We start from the raw sequence: 27,048 nt of genomic DNA, 5'->3' as shown, positions 1-27,048 counted from the left end.
ATGTAAATAGCCAGCCAGTTGGTACTCTCTTGGTTGACCTATGTAGCAAGAAAACGTGAAATCAGCAGTAAAGGCCCTGGTTTATTTTTAGTGGTAACCCTTTCCCATGCCGCATAAGGTTTCAATATAATCAAAAGTGCTAGCAGACAATTGCAGTTATATTTGACATCCTTGACTGGACTAATTTGTTTGTCCTTCAAACCTCTCCTTTTCTTGTGTGCCATTCACATGTCTTCTTGGCCAGTGTATCGAATTATGTTTCCTTATAAGGTAGCCACTAGCCACATGTGGCTATTTAAAGCTTAAATCAACTGAAATTAAATGAAATAAAATATGTAGCTCTTGTATCACAATAGCCATATTTCCAGTGCTCAGTAACCAGTAACAAGTGCTCTGATATTTTATGCTTTCATAATTCTGTCATGAAAACAAACTATTTCCAAAAAAATTCTATGACAAAAGAAGGAATTGGGCCGGGCGCAGTGGCTCACGCCTGTAATCCCAGCACTTTGGGAGGCTGAGGCGGGCAGATCACGAGGTCAGGAGATCAAGACCATCCTGGCTAACATGGTGAAACCGTGTCTCTACTAAAATACAAAAAATTAGCCAGGCGTGGTGGCGTGTGCCTGTAGTCCCAGCTACTCAGGAGGCTGAGGCAGGGGAAATCTCTTGAATCAAGGAGGCGGAGGTTGCAGTGAGCCAAGATTGCACCACTGCACTCCAGCCTGGTGACAGAGCAAGACTCCATCTCTAAAAAAAAAAAGGAATTGGCAGTGATATGACCAGTTCATGTTAAATAATGAAAACTCAAGTGTTCAGCCCCAGTTACACAATATGCATGACTGGAGTTGAAAGTATAACTTTTATACTGTTTAGCTTTTCATTTCATTTAAAAATTGTATTTATTAACACAGCACAGCATGAGGTATATGTACCTCTAAAACCATCAGTGTTTGCTGTTAAGATCTTAGAGGCCAAATAGTACTATTACTCTCTTTTTTCCAACTCTTGAAATATTTGTCATTCTTTCTTATTTATCTCATCTTACTTTTAGTCTCTAAAACCAAGGAACTATGGAGGAAGAGTTAATCTTTTCAAACTTATTTTTAAAATAAGTAATCTAACACTATGTTTATATTTAAAAAAATAGCATGTAGATAAGAAAATTGAATCAGTTATTAGAAAAGCGGGTCAATTAAATGATACTTAATTTCCAAAGTTGAGAAATATTCTCCCTATTCCTGTGATGTCTTCACATAGGAGTCAGAGAAAGGGAAAGAAGGGAAACCTTCATTTTGTCCCCAATATCAAGGCAAAGTAATAGACTCCACTCAAACTGCCCGATTCCTCAATTATTAATTCTTCTCTGAGAAGGTTAGAGTGAGGGAGAAAATTTCAAGTTGGAGTTTGTGGGTTGACTATCTCATATTTCAAATAAACTATTTGTCAGGGATTAAACTTTCTGAAAAATGGAAGAATATTAGAAAGAATAACCTGTTTACTCTCAATATATAGAATATTCCCTTGAGGTCTCATATTCACCTGTAATCTAATTCAGAGATTCCTGGACATTTTTCAAGAATTTATTTTTCTTTTTTATTTCTCTGGCCCCTTGAGATAATCAAATGGTGGGTTCTGGGAAGTGCCTAGCAGCTGTCATCTTCTCCTTATATTTTGATGTGGGCCTCAAAGGATCAAGACTAAATATTTTCTGCCCCCTTTTGCAAGTATTTTTGTTTCCATCAAGGCTCAACTTCTGAATTTTTTAAATAAAATGAGGGGTTATTGACAGCAAGCTTTCTAGATCTAAATTTCATTTTTCTTTCTGTGATTCCCAGGTAACTCTGTTGTAAGTTTGTTTTGGATCTTGAAGCTACGTGCATAAAAACCGTAAATTAGTTTTTATATTTACTTGTTTAAAAACAAAGTAGACTGGGTGCGGTGGCTCCCAGCACTTTGGGAGGCCAAGGCAGGTAGATCACCTGAGGTCAAGAGTTCGAGACCAGCCTGGCCAACATGGTGAAACCCCGTCTCTCCATAGTTCCTTGGTTAGAGACTAAAAGTAAGAGGAAATAAATAAGAAAGAATGACAAATATTTCAACCCCCTCATTTGTATTTTGTAAAAGTATAAAAATTAGCCGGGGGTGGTGGTAGGCACCTGTAATCCCAGCTACTTGGGAAGCTGAGGCAGGAGAATCACTTGAACTCAGGAGGCAGAGGTTGCACTGAGCCAAGATCGCACCATTGCATTCCAGCCTGGGCAGCTAGAGTGAAACTTTGTCTCAATAAATAAATAAATAAATAAAAATAAAGTACATACAGTAAAATTTGCTCTTTCTGGTGTACAGTTTTATGAGTTTTGACAAATGCATATAGTCATGTGACCACCATCACACTCAAGATATAGAGCACTTCTATCACCCCAAAATATTACCTCATACTCTCCCCTTATCACCAACCCCAAGCATTGATCTGCTTTCTGCCCCTAAAATATTGTTTTATCTTTAAATTCACATAAATGGAATTATGCAGTATGTAGCCTTTTGAGTGGTGTATTTCGGCATAATTCATTTGCAATTCATCCATGTTGCTACATGGATTAGTAGCTCATACCTTTTTATTGCTGAGTGGTATTTCATTATATGGTCTGACATTAGAGTGCTACCCAGCAGGGCACTGAGTATGAAGTAGTGAGTGGATGATAAATTCAGCTAATGGTGGAGAAGCCATTGGATGGTACAAGTCATGAACAGCAGGAACCTTGAGTTACACACTGAAAAAACAAACTTGGTATTACATATCCACAGGATATGCCAGCAAGGTGTAGCTTTTCTTAAGAGAAGGACAGGATACCTGAATTGCTAAGGCTTTGTTGCATTCTGATTGACAATTCAATCGCACATGAGTCCTGGCTGTGTGGCTGCTGTTCCTGCCTTCTCTGTTTATCTTTAAAACAAATCTTATTACAGGAAGGAAATTGAGCATGTGTCTTGCAACTTGAAAGAGGCTAACATATGTACAGAAAACTATGTTACAAAATAGAACAAAATTAATCTTTTAAAACACCAATGTTCTTGGGTTTGTTATTCATTTTGATAGTATATAGAAAATAAAAGCTCTACTCAGTTTTTAAATCATTTTGCTGATCCCTTCTTTCTCTTTTTATGGAGATTACTTCCTTATTTATACCAGGCTTTTAAATATAAGATTTATCATAATATATCGCAATTATTTGCTTTCACTACTTGATTATGGGTACCTGGAGAATAAAGACAGTGTCTTATCCAACTTTATGTAATAAACACCTCATTTAATGATCACACAAAAAACCAGTGCTCCATAATTGTTTATTGAATGAAGAAATAAATGTGCCATAACAATTTGGAAACAGTTCATATTACCTTTTTTTTTTTTTTTTTTTGAGATAGAGTCTCACTCTGTCACCCAGGCTGGAGTGCAGTGGCGCGATCCCAGCTCACTCACTGCAACCTCTGCCTCCCGGGTTCAAGCGAGTCTTCTGCCTCAGCCTCCGAGTAGCTGGGACTACAGGTGTGCGCCACTACACCCGGCTAATTTTTGTATTTTTAGTAAAGACGGGGTTTCACCATATTGGCCAGGCTGATCTCAAACTCCTGACCTCGTGATCCGCCCACCTTGGCCTCCCAAAGTGCTGGGATCATATTACCTTCTAACATTTGTATTCATGTGTCCAAATTTAAAATCCCTCAACTTTTACAGAAGCATATTCAATATTGGTTTATCCATATTTATCATTAGGTTATGTTTGCTCTTTGATGTTCGTAAGATTTTCTTATAAATTTCTTATAAATTTTCTTATAAATTTCTTATAAATTTTCTTGGTTTCTTTGTAGGCTTTTGTGTTGTTTTTATTAATTTTTGATACTGTTTTGAATTAATCATCCATTATTTCAATTATAGACAAACAGAATTAATATATAATGACTTAAATGTTGTATAATACTGACATTGTCTCTGTTTTAAATACGTCTTGTTAAAAAAAAAAGTGGTACGATATTAAAGAAAATAAATAAAAATGTTTATCTGCCCATAATCCTACTCTCTAATATAACCATTTGAATTTCTTCATTTTACCTCAATCTTTATCCACCGTTCACTTTAAATAGTAGCTAATACCCTATATGCATTTTTGTGTGCATCTTTGTTTACCTAATACTAGTTTTAAAATATTTTCTCTGCAATAACGCTTTCAATCATTTCAGTTGATGAATAAGACCAATCAGTTTGCTATGCTAACATAACAGATATTCTATTGCATCTTATAATTTTTTATACATTTATTTTTATGTTTTCTTAATATAATTATGTGTTAGGCTTCAAAATAGTCCTCACTGATCCGCACCTCCAGATATTCACACCCTTATGTAATCCCCTCCAATAAAAAATGGGGCAAACCTGCAACCTATGAAATACTATGAAAACGACAGTTTGTGACTTGAAAGGATATGCCATAAAAGATTTTGCAGCTTCCAATTTGTGCTCTTGAATCACTAACTGTGGGAGAAGCCAGCAGGTATATATTGAGGACATGCAAGCAGTCCCATGGCTGCTCTCCTCATGAGGAGAGGAACTGTGGTCTTTGACCCATAAGCCAGCACTATCTTCCCAGCCATGTAAATGATCTACCTTGGAATCTGATCTTTCAGTCCTGAGACCTAATAGGAGACCCAAAGCCAGAAGCAACCATCCAAGGCCCTCTCCAATTTCGGACTCATAACAACTATGGTAAACAACAATTGATTGTTATTTTAAGCCATTATGCAGTAATACCTAGCTTATACGATTATTTCTATTTTCATTACAAATAATCTAAAAGGCAGCTTCTGTTAATATACAAAAATGGTTGCCATCAATATATTACTGTCAATTATGAAATAGATTTGCTACTTCATATGAATGCAAAATTATGTCAGAAAAAATATAATGAAGATAGCAAATAAATATCATAGGCATTATATATTATACATGAATATATCACTGTCAGCATACTTAAATTTTACTAAACATATATTAATATATACATTTTTACTAAAATGCATACATATTCCAATAATATTTTAAACAATTTTTCACGCAACAAATAGTGATCATCTTTGTCTTATACACATATATAAATCCTCTTTTCAATGGTTCTATGTTATTCAGTTTTATAGATACACCCTAATTTATTTTACCAATCCCTTCTTTGAATATTTAGGTCATCTCCAACTATTTAGTGTTATACCAGTGCTGCAATCAGTACCTTTTCACTGTCATTTGTTTCATACTCGTCTGTGTGTTTTTATTATGACTAATTTTTTGGAGCTTGGGGGAAAAGCATATTCACAGACATTTATAATGGAAAGAATCATTTAAATTTATTCTTATGGAGGAGTTCAGGTAGGAGTCTAGCAGTATTTGTTCCCTAAATTTTTCCTGATAGACATTATTTATTGAATACTATTCTGTATCTACAGTGATATAAAATAACTCTTTTGTGATATGCTAAGTTAATTATGTGCTCTTGATCTATCAGTCCATTTAAATCCTGGTGTTTTTCTTTTTTCTTTTAAACTACAACAACTTTATACTACTCTTTACTATTTTTTACAGAAAGTTCTACCTCAAAGATATCAATTACATTGACTTCTCGACTCTTTTCATCCATTCAACTGTCTATACTCTTGAGTAATTTTTTCTGTGTTAAGAAATAAAAAGTTTTGTAATGTTGAATTGGGATGACCTTAAATATATAATTTTCAGAAAACTGATATATTTAAGACATTGAGTTTTTCCATTCAAGAAATGGCAAATTTTACCACGTATTTATCTTTAATATGCACATATATTGTAAGTGGGAAATATTTTTCATTATTATTTTTAATTTGTTATTGCTGGTTAAAAGAAAGCTTAATTTTATTTATTTCCACTTCATCTGGCATCTGGTTCCCTCACTGAACTTCTCTGATTATTTCTAGTATATCATCAGTTATTTTTCAAGGTTTTCTAAGTAAACAGTTTCTCAATCTTATATAATGATATTTTACCAAATGTTTATCTTTATGTCAAGAATTTATGCATCTCCATCATCATCATCATCATTATCATTTCCTTTTTTATGACTGCATTACACTGTCAGAACATCCAGAATTATATTTAAGGTTTGTGGTGATGTCAGGCATGCTGACCTTATTCCTGTCTGTAAGGAAATACACATATTGTTTCATAATTACTGTCAGTCAAGGAAACACAGGGCAAACTCAAAGGAAGTAACTTATTGCAGACGAGTTAAGGCAATCTGTATTCCTACCTCCTCATCTACCATCCCACTCTCTACTCCACTCTACTCAAACCACTCTTGCAAACGTCACCAAGAGAAAATCCAGTGGACACTTTTAAGTCTTTTCACTAATGGAACTTACTGCAGTATTTTACACCATTGGCCCTTTCTATCATTTGTAAATACCCTCCTACATGTGTTTCCCCAACATCCTCCTCTCCTATTTCCTTCTATTTTTCTCTGTCCTTCTAATGGCTCCTACTCCATTCACTCTTCAGAGGAAAGATTTCTTTTTTCTTCAGGAGATACTCTCAGGGTTTTCTTATCCACTGACAGGTTTCTGGAATTGATTCCATATAGTGATATTTTTGACCTCTGAACATGTTCAAGGGCACTACAGGTTGAAATAAAGTCTGCAGCCTGTGATGCATTTTCAAATCTGGCTTGTTAGCTCTTGCCCACAGCTTTCGCAATGAAATGCCTTAGAAAGTTTGACACTGGAGCTCAAGATTGTCAATTTTATGTGGATCCAACCAATTGTCTCCATTGCAAATTTCAGGATCCCATTCTTAGCCCTAAATTTCACGAGAAACTTGGCAAGCCTGAGAATTTAACTGTCATTGTAATTCAGCAACCCACATAATTAAATTTTGTGTTTGATTTTCAGCAACATCAGCCCTCTGAGTACAATAAGTAATAGCTCCTTTTAGGACTGTCATAGAAGCTCTTTGATTCGTGAACTATAACTGGAGCTGGGATTTAACATTTCTGAGCTTGTCATTTTCTCTTTGTTAGCACTCAAGTGAACTCCAAATAATCTATTCCATACCACAGTCATTTTAGTCATCATTACTGTCATAATAATCAAGTTTAGCAGCCACTTGGGCTCCTAAGGCACAAGTTTCAGTTAGCATTTTATCACAATCAACCACAAGTGATAGCTTGATTAATTTTGAGGCCACCACACCAACATCAATTTTCCCATTGGCAAGGAGATCAGCACAGCTCTCAAACCCAAAGGTATGACCAAACTAAAATCCTATTTTTGACAGAGTCTATCTCCTGGGATCACTACTGGTACCAACTGCATATCAATCTGAATCTGAGACAAACCTTATTATAATCTGAACAGGGAGTGTTTAATATAAAGAATATTCACTATAATCATTAACTATAGCATATAAAATTATCAACAATAATATAATTATATTATTGGCATCATGAAAGACCGGCTAGTAGGAAGAAAAGATGACTCTAAAGAATATAGAAATAGCAGATATAATGAGTACTCACTATGTCAGGGTTAAGACAGAGCACCCCAGGAAGACACCCCTCCCCTAGGGTTGAAATCCAGACCTTGTTGGAGAGACCACAGCCATGGTTCACTGAATAACAGAGACATTTCTGGAATACTACACTCACAGAACTTTTTGGAAATCTTCCCTCTATGGTGAGGAGGTAAGTTGCCCATGGAGAGGTATTTCTCTCTTTTTTTTTTTTTTTTTTTTTTTTGAGACGGAGTCTTGCTCTTGGTGCCCAGGCTGGAGTGCAGTGGCACGATCTCGGCTCACTGCAACCTCTGCCTCCCGGGTTCAAGCGATTTTCCTGCCTCAACCTCCCGAGTACCTGGGATTACAGGGATGTGCCACCATGCCCGGCTAATTTTTTGTATTTTTAGTAGAGACGAGGTTTCACCATGTTGGCCAGGATGGTCTCAATCTCCTGACCTCGTGATCCGCCCGCCTCGGCCTCCCAAAGTGCTGGGATTACAGGCGTGAGCCACCGCTCCCGGCGTGGAGAGGTATTTCATCAGAAACACTTTGCTACAAAAAGGCTTTCGGGAGGATGCCAGGGGAAGCTACTTACTGCTGGATACTGCTGGCACTGTACACTGCAAGAGCTAGGTACTGGAGAAACTGCCTGTGCTGCAGGAGCCTAATGTCGGAGAAAGCTAAGCATGCTTCAGGAACCCGCTGAGTCAGCGGAACAAGGAAGTACAACCCTGCAGTGTATCTTTGGCGCCCTCTATTGAGAATGATTCAATGTCAGTTGGCAAAGGAAAAATATTTAAAGAGCCCAGATTCAATTTCAGAGAGCATCCTGAAATTTTGCATTTGGAGCTGAGAGTCAATAAATTGATAACCAGCAGAAAAATATGTAACATAGAAAGAAAAACGAAAATATTTTCTTCCAGTGTTTCTTGTCTTTAAACATTGTTTTTTGCAGTGCTTTTTACGTTTAAACTTTTTTTAAAAGTTTTAAATTTGCAGACTGTCAGTTATGGGCTTTTTCTTGAGATTTATGGAAAGTTTCAATCTTTAAAAAGGATTTCCCCTACCTGAATTTTTTTTTTTTTTGAGACGGAATATCACTCTTGTTGCCCAGGCTGGAGTGCAATGGCACTATCTCTGCTCGCTGCAACCTCTGCCTTCCGGGTTCAACCGATTCTCATGCCTCAGCCTCCCGAGTAGCAGGGATTACAAGCATGCGCCACCACGCCCGGATAATTTTGTATTTTTAGTAGAGACGGGCTTTCTCCATGTTGGTCAGGCTGGTCTCGAACTCCTGACCTCAGGTGATCCTCCCACCTCGGCCTCCCAAAGTGCTGGGATTACAGGTGTGAGCCACTGTGCCCGGCCTACCTAAAGATTTTAAAGCTATTCACCAAAATTCCTTCCTATGTATTTAAACTTAATTATAGAGATAATTGTTACATTGCCTATGTGTTAGATTTAATCCCTACGAGCTAAATTCCTGGACTTTCAATTTCCTCATCTGTAATAGGGGGAAGATAATAATACTTAATGGAGTTGCTTTGAGCATCAAAAACATTTATTGGAGTGACTGGCATATAGTATGGGCTTACTATAGCATTGATTAATAATGTTTTCTAGTAATAATTAACATTATAATAAACATTAGCAGGCCCGTGCCATGGCTTACACCTGTAATCCCAGCACTTTGGGAGCCCGAGGTGGCCAGATTGCTTGAGCCCAGGAGTTCAAGACCAGCCTGGTCAACATAGCGAAACCCCATCTCTACAAAAAATTAGCTGGGCATGGTGATGCGCACTTGTGGTCCCAGCTACTCTTGAGGCTGAGGTGGGAGGATTGCTGGAGCCCGGGAGGCAGGGGATGCAGTGAACCGAAATCAGTCCTCTGCACTACAGCCTGGGTGACAGAGTAAGACCCTGTCTCAAAACAAAACAAAACAAACATTACTATTGAGTGCATAATATACATATTAGATTTTGCATCTTATATTTTTCACTCTATTTTATTATAAAAACATTTCCAGAATGTTTATTATGTCACATTTTGTTGCTTCAAAATTAATTTTTTACAAATATTACATTGTAAAGGTTAGGTAATACATTTATATTAATTAAATCTGATAAAAAGATAGCTAAGGCAATTTTATTTATTACACAGAAATATTTTGTAGTAATTTTTTACAATATAATTTTGCTGTTTTTAACATATCTTAAATCCATATAATAATATGTTACCTATAAATTATATACAATTCATGCCCCATCTTGTACAATCACAATGCTTAAATAACTTTTTTTAGTACACATTTGAACATGACCTATGCTCTGATGTAATTTTTATATTTTGTTTTGAAATATTTTATTAGCTATAACAGAAAATCTTGTATTAGATTACCCAGTGTATTGGGTTTTTGAGTATGTCAACTTGGCTTTGCTAAAGTCCTCAGCTATTGAAACACTAGTCTAGGTATTGTTATGAAAGTATTTTGTAGATGTGATTTAAGTCTATAATCTTTTGATTTTTTTTTTTTGGCAGGGTCTCACTATGTTGCCCAGGCTGGTCTTGAACTCCTGGCCTCAAGTGATCCTCCCACCTCAGCCTCCTCAGCAGCTGGGATTACAGGTGTTTGCCACTGCACCAGGCTCATAATCAATAGATTTTAAGTAAAGTAAAGTACCCGAGATAATCAGGGTAAGGCTAAATCAATCGGTTACTAGGCATTAAAATCAGAGCTGAGGCTTCCCTACACAAGAATAAATTCTGTGTATAGCAGTAGTTCTTATTGTAGCATTCTAGCCTGCCCTTCCTGATGGCCAGCACTATAAATTTCAGACTTGCCTAAACAACCTCCACAATCATGTAAGCCAATTCCTGGCAATAAATTTTTAAATATATATCTCCTTTTGATCCTGTTCAAACCTTGAGTGTTATGCTCAGCAAAAGATAGAGTATTTTACTTCTTTAAAATTTTTTCCTTCTCAAAAGAAAGGTCAGCTGTGATCTGGCAAATAGAGAAGTTGGCACTTACGGTGATAGGTAAGTAAGTAAACCTGAGCTAAAGAGTATTTAAATAACTGAGAAACATAAAGCACAATAAGCACATTTAGAAATTTAATTAGAAACTTAATGTTTCCTTCATAGAAGTAATATAAGTATCATGGTAGAATATTGGTTAAAAAAAAAGAGGAATAATCTTGCCATTCTAACACAACTGTTAACAGCTTTCCCTATATTCACGTGTGTGAGCTGTTATCATAAAGCAAATATAAATTTGTTTGTAAAAAAAATGTTTGGACTTTAGTTCTTAAAAAGATAGATATGGCTGGGCGCGGTGGCTCATGACTGTAATCCCAGCACTTTGGAAGGCTGAGGCGGGTGGATTACTGGAGGTCAGGAGTTCAAGACCAGCCTGGCCAACATGGTGAAACCCCGTCTCTACTAAAAATACAAAAATTAGCCGGGCTTGGTGGCATGCACCTGTAATCCCAGCTACTCAGGAGGCTGAGGCAGGAGAATCGCTTGAACCTGGGAGGCGGAGGTTGCAGTGAGCTGAGATCGTGCCACTGCACTCTAGCCTGGGCAACAAGAGTAAAACTCCATCTCAAAAAATAAATAAATAAATACAGATTTCTCTTTGTTCCTCACATTAAACAGAGCTAAAACTCCTATACATGACACATAAAGCAACCATAGAAATACCCTCCAAAAAGTTGGAAAGGATGAGGAATTTGGCTAAAGATCTTGGCATTTGATGAACGGCAAGGCAGTAAGTTTTCTGGGTTTTGGTTTTTTTCTTGCTTCCTATGTATCCCAGACAAGATGCTGGAAAAACTCACAATCTAGAAAAGGCAGCAAGTATAGAAAAAAAAAGCTCCCTCTCGAGCCTAAGGACCAGAAGGGGGACAAAACAGGAGAGCAAAAATCATTTTTACGATAATCACCCTTCTTCAGCTGAAGACCATGATGAAAAACACTGACCTGTCCCTCTCTGCTGTCCACACAGTGTCTTTGGAGGCTGAGGAGGAAGTATGAATTTTCATCCCCTCCCCAACGGCAGTGAAGCAGTGCCCCCTCCTCACTGACAAAAACTGAGTGGGAAACCTAGAATTTTATCCATACAGAGCAGTAATGAGGCAGTGACACTTCCACTTGCTGCTGCTGATACAGTGTCAGCAGAGATTGAGTGGGGAGCTCAGACATCTACTCCCTGCATAGCAGTAACGAGGAGGTGCCTCTCCCTCTTCCCACTGCTGGTTTGGAGTCAACAGAGGTTGACTGGAGGACATGGACTCCCATTCCTTCCCAGTACAAATGAAGCGGTGCTCCTGCCCCTCCACACTTGAGAGGTGAAAAGGAATTACAGAGAGGGTAGAGATGAGAAAAAGGGACTCTTAAAACAAATATAAAGTCCTGTGCAAACTCCTGAGTAAGTCTCATGTGAAACTGACCATATCAAAATGTCAGAAGGTTTAAGAACTAAAACCTTAAACCTTCAGAATTTTCCAAGAATCAGATTGCTCTCCGGGTACTGCACAAAAGAAACAGACAAGAATAACACTGAAATAGTTCTGAAATTTGAAGTTGTCATTTAACCACAGCTCACAAAAGTAGGCTAAGATCTGTTTGCTAAGTCAAAACTGAATAGCTGCCTGCTAAAATAGATTATTTCCATAGGAATAAGAGTCTTAAAACATAATATGCAAAATGTAGAGATACTAAAAACCAGAAAAATCTCAACTTGAATGAGAAAAGAAAATCAACAAACATCAACATGAGTCTGAAACAGAGGTTGTAATTATCTAGCAAGGATTTTAAAGCAACTAGTATAAAAACAACCAAGGAGAAATTACAAACACTCTTGAAACAAATGGAAATAATAGAACATCTTACCAAAAATTTTAAAAAAGAAAAATATGTTTAAAAAGAAAATTTTAAATACAAAATATATAACCATGAAACTAAAAAAATGTACAGGAAGCATTCAATAGCAGATTAGAGATAGCAAATGAAGGAATCAGTGAATTTGAAGATAGTTAAAAAGAAAACACCCATTCTGAAAAATAGAGAAAATATAGGCTAAAAATAAATAAAATAACAGAGCCTTAGAGACCTGTGGGTCAACAGCAGAATATCTGAATTTTGTATCATTGGAGTCCAAGAAGGTAAGGGAAAAGAATAACATAGGCCTGATAAATAATTAAAGAAAGAAAGAAACTTTTCCAAATTTGGCAACCAGGTGAAAACCTATAAAATAATGCAACTCAGCAAATTCCAAATAGGATAAATTTCAAACAAATCAACACCAAAACACATTGTCTTAACATTTCTGGCAACTGAAGATAAACAAAATGTTCTAAAACAGATAGAAATGGCACATAACTTATAGAGGAACAAAATACATTGAGTGATGGCATATTTCTATTCAGAAGCCATGCAGTCCAGAAGGAAGCAGCACAACATTTTTCAAGTGCAAAAAATAATTGTGAATGCCAAATTCTTTATGCAATAAAAATATATTTAGGACAAAAGGTGAAATAAAGACATCCTCAGGTGGATGTAAACTAAGAGACTTTGTCAGCAGCAGACCATCCCTAAAAGAGTGGATAAAGTAAGATCTTCAAATGGACAAGAAATAACAAAAGGAAACAGTGAACATTAAAAAGTAATAGTGAACAACAGGAAAGATAAAAATAGGGGCAAATATAACTGATTATTCTCCTTTTGAGTGTGTAAAATTCTATTTGATTGTTGAAGCAAAAAGTATAACATTGTCAGATGGGGAAATGGTAGAGAGGCTGAAATAGATATCTACATCTATATAGCTATGTCTGTCCATTGATCCATATATATATATATATATATACATATATATGTGTGTGTGTGTATATGTATGTGTGTAAATATGCCAATGTATATACACACATACATATACATGCATACACACACATATACACATACACACATACATACACACATATATACATACATATACACACACATATACATACATACATATATGCCAATAAAATGGTATGTATGCAAAACATTACAGAAATCATAGATTAAACAAAATAGAATTCTAAAAAAAACCCCACCTAACCCACAGGAAGGTTAGAAAGGGGGGAAAGGGAGATGATTAATAGAGGAAACGAATAATAAAGTGGCAGATTTAGTTCTAACATATCTATTATTTATATTACACTCAAATTATCTCAATATGCCAATTTAAAAAAAGAGTAGGTTATTAAAACTCCCTAGAAATATAATATGAGAAGGTGGTAATTAAAAGGTTAAAATAAGTTATACCATGCAAGCACTCATCCAAAAAAAAATCAAAAAAACTATTCCACACATGAATAAATAGCTAGATATAGGTATATAGATTTTATGTATATACAAGTATATATAGAGAGAGAGTTAGATATATATATATAAATGTATTCACACATGTATATTTATACATATTTATATATACATGTGTTTGGGATATATATAGGCAAATATATATAAATATATGTATTATCTCATAAAAAGTAGTCTTCATTGCCATGAAAATTACCAGTGACAAATAAGAACAAAGGGCATTATGTAATGGTAAAAAGGCAAATATATCTAGAAAGCTTAGCAATCCTAAATGTATATACTAAACAACAGAGCTAGAAAAATACAAGAAGCAATTTTGCTAGAACTGAAAGGAGAGGCAAATCAGCAATTAGACTTGGTGACTTCAACGTACCCATCTGAGGAACTGACAGAACTACTAGACAGTTATTCAGAAAAATACATAGAATAGCTGAACAACATAATCCATCAACATGTCTAATTGACACTTAGAACATTCTACCAACAATAGTAGAATTCTGGAGAAAATTTTGCAAACCATACATCAAAAAATTGTATGCAGATTACATAAAGAACTTTCAAAACTTAACAGTAAAAAACTCAATTAGAAAATCAGAAAAAGACATAAATAGAGATTCAGTGAAGAATATATACAGATGGCTAATAAGCACATGAAAAGTTGGACACCATTAGCCATTACAAATAAAATACCACACTGACCTATCACTAGACTCCTATTGGAATAGCTATAGTTAAAAATAGTGGCAACACCAAATGCTGGCAAGAATACAAAGAAATTGGGTCACTCATGGATTGCTGGTGTGAATATAAAGTAATACAGTCATTCTGGAAAACAATTTAGAACTTTCTTATGACACTAAATTTGCTATTACTTATATGACATGGTAATGATACTTTTGGGCATTCATCTGCACAAAAACCTATGCATGTACACACATAAAACCTGCACTGAAGTGTTTATAGCAGCATTATTTGTAATAGTCAAAAACAGGAAAAGCCCAGATATCTTTTGATGAGTGAGTGGTTAAAGTTGTTGTAGGCCAGGCATGGTAACTCACATCTGTAATCCTAGCACTTTGGGAGGCCATGGTGAGAGGGTTGCTTGAGGCCAGGAGTTCAAGACCAGCCTGGGCAACATAGCAAGACCCCGTCTCTAAATAAAAAACAAATAAATAAAATTATTGTACATACATACCATGGAATATTACTCAGCAATAAAAATGAACAAATTACTGATACACAACTTGACTGGGTCCCAAGAACATTATTATGCTGAGTAAATAAAGTCAATCTCAAAATGTTACATACTATGTGATTATATTTATATAACATTCTTGAAATCACAAAATTTTACAAAAGAAGACCTGATGAATGGTTTCCAGTGTTTAGGGACATAGGCAAGGATGCAGCTCTAATGGGGTAGCACAAAGGAATTTCTTGGTGGTGATGGAGTTATTCTTCTATGTCTTGGTTGCTGTGGTGGTTATGTGAATCTATAAATTTGAAAAAATACATAGAACTACACACACACACACCCCCCCCCCACAAATCAGTGCATGTAAAAATGGATTAATTCTAAATAAATTTATAGTGTAATTAATCATATTGCACCAATGTTAATTTCCTGATTTTGATACTATAGCATAACTATGTAGGATATTACCATTGTAGGGTGCTGGAAGAAGCATACAAGAACCTCTATTATTTTTGGAACTTTTTATGCATCTATCATTATTTCAAAATAAATATTGAAAAACTAAAAGCATACCAAATATTCATATATTCACATCATAGTAGGTCCCACTTGAGCATCATTGGATTTTCAAAACTAAACACTAGCAATTTGAATTTTATGTCTTTTAAGGTGCTCTAGCAAATACAAAAATGACAGAAATACTGGAAATAAGTCAACGATGCAATGAGAATGTTTTAAGTATGAACAATTTAAACATACTACATGTTTTTAGCTTTTGGAAATAAGGCATCATGGTAGCTTTATCCCTGAATACTTTTGGAATCTATTATGAACCCAATTTGTTAGATTTTAAATACATAATTTTGTCAGATAATAAATACGGAATAAAAATAATTCGTGATTATATCGAAAAACAAATCATCCATGGCCTTATGTGTAAATATCTATGTATATTTTGGCTTTTTAGTAATGTTTATAATTCAATTCTGTTGCAAAAAAAAAAAAAAACAGAAAGTGCAATTCAAACCTCAAATTTGCAGATGGTAGAAACCTGTGCAGGCTACCTATTATAATAGATGAATGAGACAGAATCAAAGTTAAAACCTTGACAGGCTGGAATAATATACTGAAACTAACAAGCCAAAATTTAATTGAAAAATTAACACAGAAAACAGAGACAGAATTCTGGCAGGATACTATTTGCCCCTGTATGTTACAGCACAAGTCTGGTGATCAGCCTGCCAGGGTTTAAATGCTGGTACCACCACTAACTGTGAATTAACACTTGGCAATGACAGTTACCTCACTGTGCCTCAATTTCCTTATTTGGTAAGCATAGACAATGATGATGATAGTAGTAATGGTGATGGTGGTGGTGATGATGATGATGATGATGATGATGATTAATGCTTACATCAGAGGATGACTGCGAAGTTTAAAAAATATTTAGAAAAATTACCTAGAATAGTCTCTGGCACCCAGTAAGTTCTCAATAAATGTTCTTGTTAAATTAGTTGCTGTTGTTACTTGAAAAACTTGCATGCAAATAAAGCCTTTAAAGTCACCTAAAGATTAAGTAGAGAAAATTGAATAATCCATGAAGCGTGGGGCATCACCATCTCCATTTGAGCCAACCTTCTGATGTGACTTGAGAAGTGTAATAACTGCAGTTTAGCGCATGATCTTTGGAGCAGGCCTGGCCCAGAATCAAATCCTGCCTGTGACATTTACCAGCTCTCTGACTTTAGGAAAATTACTAGACCTCTCTAAGCCTTGTTTCTTCTCCTATAATAGAGAGTAATAGTAGTGACTGCATCATAGAGTTGTTTTGAGAATTCAAAAAGACTGCACCGACTTGGAACAGAGCGATAGCTCAGCAATAATATCTTCTTTTATTACTATTATGTGACTGCTGTAAAAGCTGTCCTTTATTTCCAGGATATAATCCAAGACTTGAATGTCACAATATTCTGGGGAGCTTTTTAAATTTTGTAATCAAGGGAATAAATATTTCCTTTAGCTTAATGCTAATCTCTTAGCTACACCAATGCAATATTTTTGGAATGCCAAATCCTGTCTTCTCTTCTTTCATTAACTTTTTTGGTTTCATTCCTTATGTCTATCCCTAATTTTATCTCCTATTTTCAGTTTTTGACAGATTTGGCCTGAATTATGGCAAGTGCCTTCTAAATTTTTTTCCAGTTTCCAAAGATAGTGAATCTTATGAATAGGGTGGATTAGAGGTTAAGCTGGAGTCAGTTCTAAGAATTATAATTTTTCAGCAGAGAAGGTTGACTCACATCAGATTATATAAGCAGATAACTACTTCCATTCTTCTCATCGCTGTCATATTCTGTACCCATAGCATCCTTGAGCAATGTGATATGTTTATATAGTAAGCCATTGATGGAAATGTAGAAAACACGTTTCCCCACCTGCTGCTGGACCAAGCTTTCAAAAACAATGCTTTAAATTCTGTCTTTATAGGTTAATAATAGTGAATTTATTAAAAACTCACTATTTATCAGACATACATTATCTCATTGTATTCTAGGATAAAAATAGCTCTTGTGCTCATTTTGATTTTGAGGAAACTGTGACATGGAGATATAATGCCACTAGAAGAGCAAAAGAAATCTGAGATTAAATGTAAGGTGTGTCAGCACTGAAAGCCCAGAAAAACAGCTACTTTCTGCGTGTGTCTAATGGAGCATGTATGGTGTTGAGTTTCATGTAGATCACCATAAATGTACAAGATACAGTCCTTGTCCTTGCCCTCCACTTGCCTTTAAAGAACTGAGTGTATAAGTAAAATACACTTCAAACACGCAGAATATTTAGTTGCTACTGTGCATGATATTTTCTTAAAACTGTAGCAGAGGTACAGAGAAGAAAGAGCACGATTTATTGGAGATGGTCTACTGAAAAAGGCAGAGTTTAAAGTTTGGACACGATGTGGAAGATGGAGGAAACAGGTTAGGCAAAAGTTTTTAAGCAGTCCTAACAGTGGAATAGATAGAAGTAACTTGGCAAAGGGCTTGGTGGTCATGAAGATTAGAAATTGGGCAATGGAAAATAAATGACCTTAGAAATTGTTGAGCCATTTAATTGCCATAACTTTTTCATAGGCAGCAGGAAGCCATTTTAAGTTCTTGAGCAAGGAACTGAAAGATTTATAGTACATTTTCAAAAAATTAGTCTGGTAGTGAAGTGTTGAAGAAATAGGTCAGCAGGGAACACGACAGCAGGGGAAGTTGTTATAATAAAATATGTTGGTTACCATAGTGATGAGTAGGCAAGAAAAAAATCCTACAGTCAGGATCCATTTATCTGTTTGGCCCCCCCGTTTTTCACCAATCTCAGTGCTATTGCTACAGATTAACATCTTGGACATTATTTAACATATAATTGTAACTCATTTTAGGATTTTGAGAAATTGATCGTTATCATTTATGTTACAAACTGCAGCAATCTTTTCCCACTAAGATATTGTTTTAAAGGAATGGAAACTAGAGGTATTTCTGTGCGTCTGTGCACTTCAGATGAATCAAAATTGCTCCAGTTGTTTGTTTTAGAAAATAGAATCAAAGTCTTGGACGAGAACGGTTTCCTACTTAACAACTTCCGACAGTACTGTTTTGCTTTTTAAATTAAAATGTACTTTTCTAGTCCTACTACTTGATTTTCCTTAAATCTAATTCACCCACAGCCTCTTTATATGATCTCCCACTTACGTTCAAACCATGATTCACAAATATTATAAAAATACTTTTGCCTTCTTACCCCTAGGTTACAAGAGCTTGAGGGTAAATATAGGGTCATAAAAAGCACAGAAAACAGCTTGTTTACTTTCTCTTTTCCTCTAGTAATTGAGGAATGTGAATCTCTAACTGACTTAAAATACCTTCCAATTACACCTGTTCTTTGGGCTATCCCATAGCATCTGCTGTTTTCTTCCAGCCTGAATTGGCAACTAATTACACTCCTGTTCTGTCATTTTATCCTTCCGTAATCTGGCTGTGATATGGACTTCCTGTGCCATGCCGTGGTCAAGGTCTTGAGTTCACTTCTATTCCCTTTGGCTTGCAGATGCAACCCTTGCCATTAATATTACCCTGAATGGGAGCTGATATACTTTGTCCCCACTCTGACTGGCCCTGTTATACTGGCTGTAGAGCATGGCTGCCTTATACTCTCAATATCTTTAGAGTTTGGGTGAGGTTATTATTTTTTTTTAGATTTATACTTCCCCTTCATTGTTACTTTGGACTGCCACTGGAACCAGAAGACTGGGGATGGGTGGTATATGTGTTATTCACATTGAGTTCTATCCAAATCTCCAACCCCTTCCGAATATAAGCCATTCTTCTTGAATTCAATTCATGTGGCTAGATTCTCACCCTTCTTGTATAAACTTGTTCTGAAAAGCTTCTTAGTTCTCATGTAAATAGCCTCAATGTTAGGAAAATCTGACACCCAGGGTGCACACAGCTTGGGAAATTATCAAGTTGATAGCCACCACTACATACAGATATGTCATTTTTTCTTGTAATAAACTTGAGAGAGTGAGAGCATTGACAAGTACTTACTTTAAGCAGGCTGCAACAAAGTAACAGCAGGAAAAAGTTGGAAAATAACATGTAGGAAATTTTTGTTGTTGTTGTTTAGAAAGTCTATACTGATGTTCGTCTTTTATTTAAAGTGTCTAGCTCAGTCATTTAATACTTGATAGCCCATACCCGAATAAGAATGTTGAGACTGGGTGCGGTGGCTCACGCCTGTAATCCCAGCACTTTGGGAGGCCAAGGCCGGTAGATCACCTGAGGTCGGGAGTTCGAGACCAGCCTGACCAACATGGAGAAACCCCGTCTCTACTAAAAATACAAAATTAGCCGAGCGTGGTGGCTCATGCCTGTAACCCTAGCTACTCGGGAGACTGAGGCAGGAGAATCGCTTGAACCTGGAAGACAGAGGTTGCAGTGAGCCGAGACTGCACCATTGAACTCCAGCCTGGGCAACGAGAGCGAAACTCAGTCTAAAATAATAATAATAATAATGTTGCATGCCATTTTTCATACTATTTTTTCTATTTAAAGGAGGGTTATAATAACTTATTTCGTATTCTTCACAGCTAGGCTTATTTATAAGGTCACATTAGGTTCCCTATTTCTTGCATACACTCTTTGAGCACACCCAGATCCCCATTACAGGGCTTTTCCATGCATGCCTCAGTTGTGGATGTTGGCTCCTGACAGGTTATGCCTGTCCCCTTCTCCAGAGGATCACCCCTGACTAAAGGAAGATGCCCTATGCAGAGATACCTGTGGAGGTTACCCTGTCATCATTACAACCTCAAGATCCCTGCATCACACTATACACAAAAATCCACTTTTGAAGGATTAAGTAGTAGGGAAGAATTTCTCAAACCAGCCATTAGAAGGTGCTAAATATAAAATAATGAATTGATAAGAAGTAATCAGAACAAAAAGATCAAACAATTCTGTAGAAAAGTTGGCAAAACCATGAACAGATATTTAACAACAGGAATACTGATGTAAATTAATATATAAAAATATAACTAATTTTTTTTGTAAACTTAGAAAAGAAGATTAAGACTACAGTGATATATTATTTTACTTACTTGCCTTAGGCAAAAGTTAACCCCAATAATACCAAATGTTGGTGACTATTTGCCATATTCTTGGTGGATACAACCACACCAGGTAGTATTATGCAAGTGTAATGTTTGTGAATCCTACAGACCAGCATTTCCACTTCTAAGTGTATCTGAAGAAAACTCTCCTACATGTGCAAAACAAGGAACGTTCCATTTTATTTCATAGTAGCATTATTCAAAATAGCCAATCTGGAAGCACACAAGCTTCCTTTGACAAGTGAAGGGATATTAAGGATATTTATGTACATTCAGATAGTATATATCTGTGAAAGTTAATGAACCTCACCTAAAGTAACAGTGATGTCATGAATCATAGCAACATAATACTCAGTTTAAAAAAATGAGTCACAGAAGACCACATATATTATGGTATGGTATGATAACATTTTACAAAACAACAAAAGGTACAAGGTCAAGCATATTTATAATTAGAAATATATGCCTAAATAAAGATACAAAAATAAAGAAAAGACATGATTACACAAAAATCCAGAATGTTGATGTTCAGGGGTATAAGAGAATAAGATTGAGCAAGAGCACCAAGGGAAAAATGCAGAAGTACTATGAATATTATTTAATTCACTTGAATAGTGGGATTCATGGGTATTCATTTTATTACTATGTCTTTTAGTTTACTTATAAATTATAAGTTACATGTATTCTTTCGTTTAAATGCATGTTTAAGCAATAAAACTTTTAAAATCATGACCGATAGAGGAAAAACCAACGAAATGTGTAACCGAAGTTCAAATTTTGAGGTTTTAAAATTGACTTTCTGTTGCCATGTGTATATAATTATCATATTAAAAGTAAAGAGTAGTTAGCTGCCAAATTAGTCATATATATTTTAAGGATTTCTAAATGTACCAGTGTGAACTGCTTATAAGCATTCTTTTCCTTTTTTTCTTTTTTTTTTATTGAGACACAAAAAAAATACAAAAATTAGCCAGGCATGGTGGTTCACACCTGCAGTCCCAGCTACTCAGGAGGCTGATGCAGGAGGTTTGCTTGAACCTGGGATGTTGAGGCTGCAGTGAGCAGTGATCATGTCACTGCACTATAGCATGGGCAACAGAACAAGGCCCTGTCTCTAAAAAAAAAAAAAAAATGATTTAATCAAATTTTCTCATTACATATACAATAAAATTAACGGCATAAGTGAGTTGTCCAATGATAGCTAAATAGCAGCAGACTTCAACTCAAAACCAATTTCTCAATTACTTATCCATGATTTTGAAAAGAACCACATTGGTTTAACTAATCCCAATGGAGACTTTTCTTAATTGTTAACTAATTAGATGAATATTTCTGATTCTTATCAAACTTATAGAAGGGAAATCATATCATTGTGCTTTTTTCTATTTTTCTGGTATTTACTATACTTCGTTTTTTAACTTTCAATTTCAGGGGTACATGTGCAGGTTTGTTATATAGGTAATTTGCATGTCATGGGGGTTTGGTGTACAGACGATTGATCTTTTGTATGGTTTTTCATATCTCAAATTCACTCACTTCAGCTCTGATATTGATTATTTTTTGTCATCTGCTGACTGAGAAATCGTATTTTATAGAAATGTGATTAAATAATTTGATAACTTATTTTTAGTAGACAATATTAAAATAAAAATTTTAAATATAATATATATGAACATTTATTCTGCCCTAAACCAATTATAAAGTGGTAATTAGATTTAAATCTGAATAGGACATTTGAAAATTTTAAAATGGGAAACATTTTTGAATGGCTAAACAAAGTAAAAGTATATAATACAACATTAGGTAAACATTAATTGACAGTTTTGACAAGCAGTTACTAAGAAAATTACCAATATATAGAAGTTCAGGCAAGTGCACATATAGCACACAATTAAAAACCGTTATATGTGGGTATGCATGAGAAAAAGACTGTAAATTGTGGTTATTTTTACCTTTCCAAAACAGTTTACTGAGTATTCATTGTTTTTATGATAATGCCCCCTAAAATCCAAGTAATATATCAAAATAAAATGCATTATATCATGAAGGGGAGTTTTAGAACAAGTCTCACATATGTCAAAATTTTTTGAAGAAATGAACTTTTATGTTGACTGTGATCAAGTATGAAATTTCCTACAAAAATAACAATTTTGATGAAAATCTTTTCTATGCTTTGGTTTCTAATTCCAGTGTGATCTAATCTCCTACCAAAAATATAACACGAAATATAAAATAAGTGAAGAAGGAAATGGTTTTTCTGAATACTATGTGGACTAAGTGCCTTCTGAGATGAAGAGTACAACTGCCTTTAAGAGGGGCATGAACAGACTTCACTGAGCCAATGTGTTGAGGTCTGGGAAGCAAATAGGATGACGAGGAGAACTGGAAATATTCTCTTGGAGGAGTATGATTGTATTCAAAAGTTTTCTTTTATTTTTGTTGAGTGTTTCTCTTTAGCCTTAAAATTTTCTCTTACCTGAAATTCCTTACTTTTCTTTTAATTACCTCAAATTCCATTAAACTGTTTCAATCCTCCGTAGGTTTAGGATAAAGTAGAACCATTGGAAACAATTTAGAAACTTTGTAAATTATAGATGACCAATGAAAGGCTTTTCCATCCACTTAAGTAAATAAGGAACCAAAGTCATGAGTTCCTTGGAATCTTAATAGTGGCAGGTCCTCTTACTGGTGTCTTGTTAACTGCTTATCTAGTTTCTCACAATGAATATAATCAGATCCTCCTTTTCTTCTCACCTCTCCAAAGTTGATCTTACTTTTCTTGTCTTTAGGTATTTCACCTCTGATCTCATTGAGACAAATGACATCTTTCAGCAAGAAATTTCTCAGAAGTTTCCTTTTTATCTCAGAATTGTTATGAAATAAATTAAATTCATTTATTGTTTTTAATCTATTAGTTCATATTTATTGTAGACAATCCATATGTGTACTCTGTCCCAGATTTAGGGTAAGCAAGGGGCCATTTGCTGATGAAGGTCAGCGTAGTAGGAAAGAAAAATTTTTCAACAAATGCAATTTGGGGGCTTGATTTTTCAGGGCAGTTTTAGGTTCACAGCAAAATCAACCAAAAGACATGGGTGTTTCTGTGCCCCCACACTTGTACAGCTTTCCTCACTATCAACATCCCCTACTATCAATATCCCACACCCGAGCAGTACACTCGTTACAATTGATGAGCTTAGATTGACATGTCATTATCACTCAAAGTCCATAATTTACATTACAGTACCCTCTTGGTTCTTGTACATTCTATGGGTTTGGACTAATGTATAATGATATGTATGTATCATTCTAGTATAATACAGAGTATTTTCACTGCTCTGAAAATCATCTGCTCTCTGTATATCTCTTCCTCCCCACTAACCTCTGGCAACCATTGATATTTTAACTGTCTCCATAGTTTTATCTTGTCCAGAATGTCATATAGCTGGAATCATACAGTATGTAGTCTTCTTAGATTGACTTCTTTCACTTAGTAATATACATGTAAGTTTCTTTTATGTCTTTTCATGATTTTATAGCTTATTTCTTTTTAGCACTATATAATATTCTATTGTCTGGATCTACGATGGTTTATCATTCACCTACCACAACCTACCTTGGCTGCTTCTGTGTTTTAGCAACTATGAATAAGGCTGCTATAAATATCTGTATGGATGTTTTTGTATGAACATAGTTTTCAATTCCTTTGTGTAAATACAAGAAGCACACTCCTCAATTCTATGGTAAAATTATGTCTAATAAGTTCTCTTTATATACTCTATTTGGTGCCAATAGAGGTAGAAAGAAAAAGCAACCCAAATAGAGCAAGTAATGATGTCCTCAGTGTGGAGATAGACTTTGGGATAGTAAAGTCACAAAGGACAAATTACACCTACTAGTGTTTGCTTTAAGTTGCAGCCTTTATTTGCATCTGGTTTGTCTGAGTCGAAGACTGTGGGATCACTAAAAAAATAAAGCATTCTTTCTTTCATGTTTTTTTCTATTACTTATGTAAGTATTACAGTACCTAAATATATGAAGCAAATGTTTACAAAATTGAATAAAGAGACAACTCTACAATAATAGTGGGAGATTTCAATACCCTACTTTAAACAAAAAATAGAAAAACCAGAAAGATCAATAAGAGAATATAGGACCTGAACAAGACTACAGAACAATTAGACTAAACAAACATATAGCGAACACTCCACCCAAGAACAGCAGAATATACATTTTCTCAAGTACACATGGAACATTCTTCAGGATAGGCCACATGCTAGGGCATAAAACAAGTCTTAATACATTTAAAGCCAGATGTGGTGGTTCACACCTGTAATCCCAGCCCTGTGGGAGGCTAAGGTAGACAGATCACCAGAGGTCAGGAGTTCAAGAACAGCCTGGCCAACATGGCAAAACCCCATTTCTACTAAAAATACAAAAATTAGCGGGGCTTGGTGGCGGGCACCTGTAATCCCAGCTACTTGGGAGGCTGAGGCAGGAGAATTGCTTGAACCTGGGAGGCAGAGGTTGCACTGAGCCGAGATTGTGCCATTGCACTCCAGCCTGGGTGACAGAGCAAGACTCTGTCTCAAAGAAAAAAAAAATGCATATAAAAAGATTGAAGTCATACAAAGTATATTTTCTTCTTCAAATGGAATAAAGCTAGAATCAGCAACAGAAGAAAAACCAAAAAATTCACAAATATGCGGAAATTGAATAACACACTCAAACAGCCAATGGTTAAAGCTCATAAAAAACAATGATTCAAATAAGTCAAAAGGAGAATTAGAAAATATTTTGAATCAGATGAAAATGAAATCACAAATCCCAAAACTCATGGGATTCAGTGAGACCAGTGCTAAGAGGAAAACTTAAAACTGGAAGCACTTATATTAAAAAAGAAGAAATATCTCAAGGTAACAACCTAATTTTAGACTTTAAGGAAATAGAAATAATAATAAATTAAACCAAAAGTTAGCAGAAGGAAGGAAATATTAAAGATTAGAGCACAAATAAATCCAATAGAAAATAGAAAAACAATAGAGAAAATCAAGAAAACAAAGAGTTGGTTCTTGAAAAAGATCAAACAAAATGACAAATCTTCAGCTAAACTAAGACAAAAAGAGAGATTACACAAACAACTTAAGTATGCAATCAAAGAGGAGGCATTACTGTCTGTATTAGTTTGTTCCTGCATTGCTCTAAAGAAATACCAGAGACTGGAAAATTTATAAATAAAAGAGATTTAATTGGCTCACAGTTCTGAAGACTGTACAGGAAGCATGATGCTGACACATGCTCAGCTTCTGAAGAGGCCTCAGGAAACTTATAATCATTGCAGAAGTCAAAGGGAGAGCAGGCGTGACACATAGCCAGAGTATGATTAAGAGAACAAGGGGGAATGTGCTACACACTTTTAAACGACCAGATCTCACAAGAACTTACTCAGTATCACAAGGACAGCACCAAAGAGCATGGTACTAAACCATTAATGAGAAACTGCCCCCATGATCTAAGCACCTCCCACCAGTCCCCACCTCCAGCATTGGGAATTACATTTCAGTATGAGATTTGGGCAGGGACACATATTCAAACTATACTACCACCTATTTTAAAGGGAAATTAAAAGAATTTTATAAGAGTACTATGAACAATTCTTTGCCAATGTATTAAATAAGCAAAATGTAATACACAAATTCTCGAAGAAAAACACAGCCCACCAGGATTGAATCATAAATACATAGAAAATCCTAACAGAAGTACAGCTATTAAAGGGATTCAGTCAGCAATCTCAATTGCTGCAGAAAAAGTGTTTGGCAAAATTCAATACCCTTTCATGATAAAAACTGTAAACTAGAAATAGAAGAAAATTTCTTCTACATGACAAAGATTGTATATGAAAAAATCCAAGACTAAAATTATACCCAGTGATGAAAGAGTGGAAGCTTTCCCCGTAAGCTCAGTAACAAGACTAGGATGCCTGCTTTCACTGCTATTCACCATTGTAGTAGAAATCCTAGTCAGAGCAATTAAGCAAGAAAAATTTAAAAAGGCATGCAAATTGGAAAGGAAGAAGTAAAATTATCTCTGTTATCAGATGAGGTGATCATGTATATAGAAAGACCTAAAGATTTCACAAATACTTTTGGAGTTAATAAACAAATTCAGCAAAGTTGCAGTATACACAATAAACACTAAAAAACTAATTGCATTTATATACACTAACAGTTCAAGAATCCAAAAAGAAAATTAAAATAATTCCAT

The sequence above is a fragment of the Pan paniscus genome, chromosome X, assembly GCF_029289425.2.
Source record: "Pan paniscus chromosome X, NHGRI_mPanPan1-v2.0_pri, whole genome shotgun sequence".
NCBI classification, from domain to species: domain Eukaryota; kingdom Metazoa; phylum Chordata; class Mammalia; order Primates; family Hominidae; genus Pan; species Pan paniscus.
The sequence above is the reverse complement of the archived record's forward strand: the minus strand, read 5'-3'. Positions refer to the sequence as shown.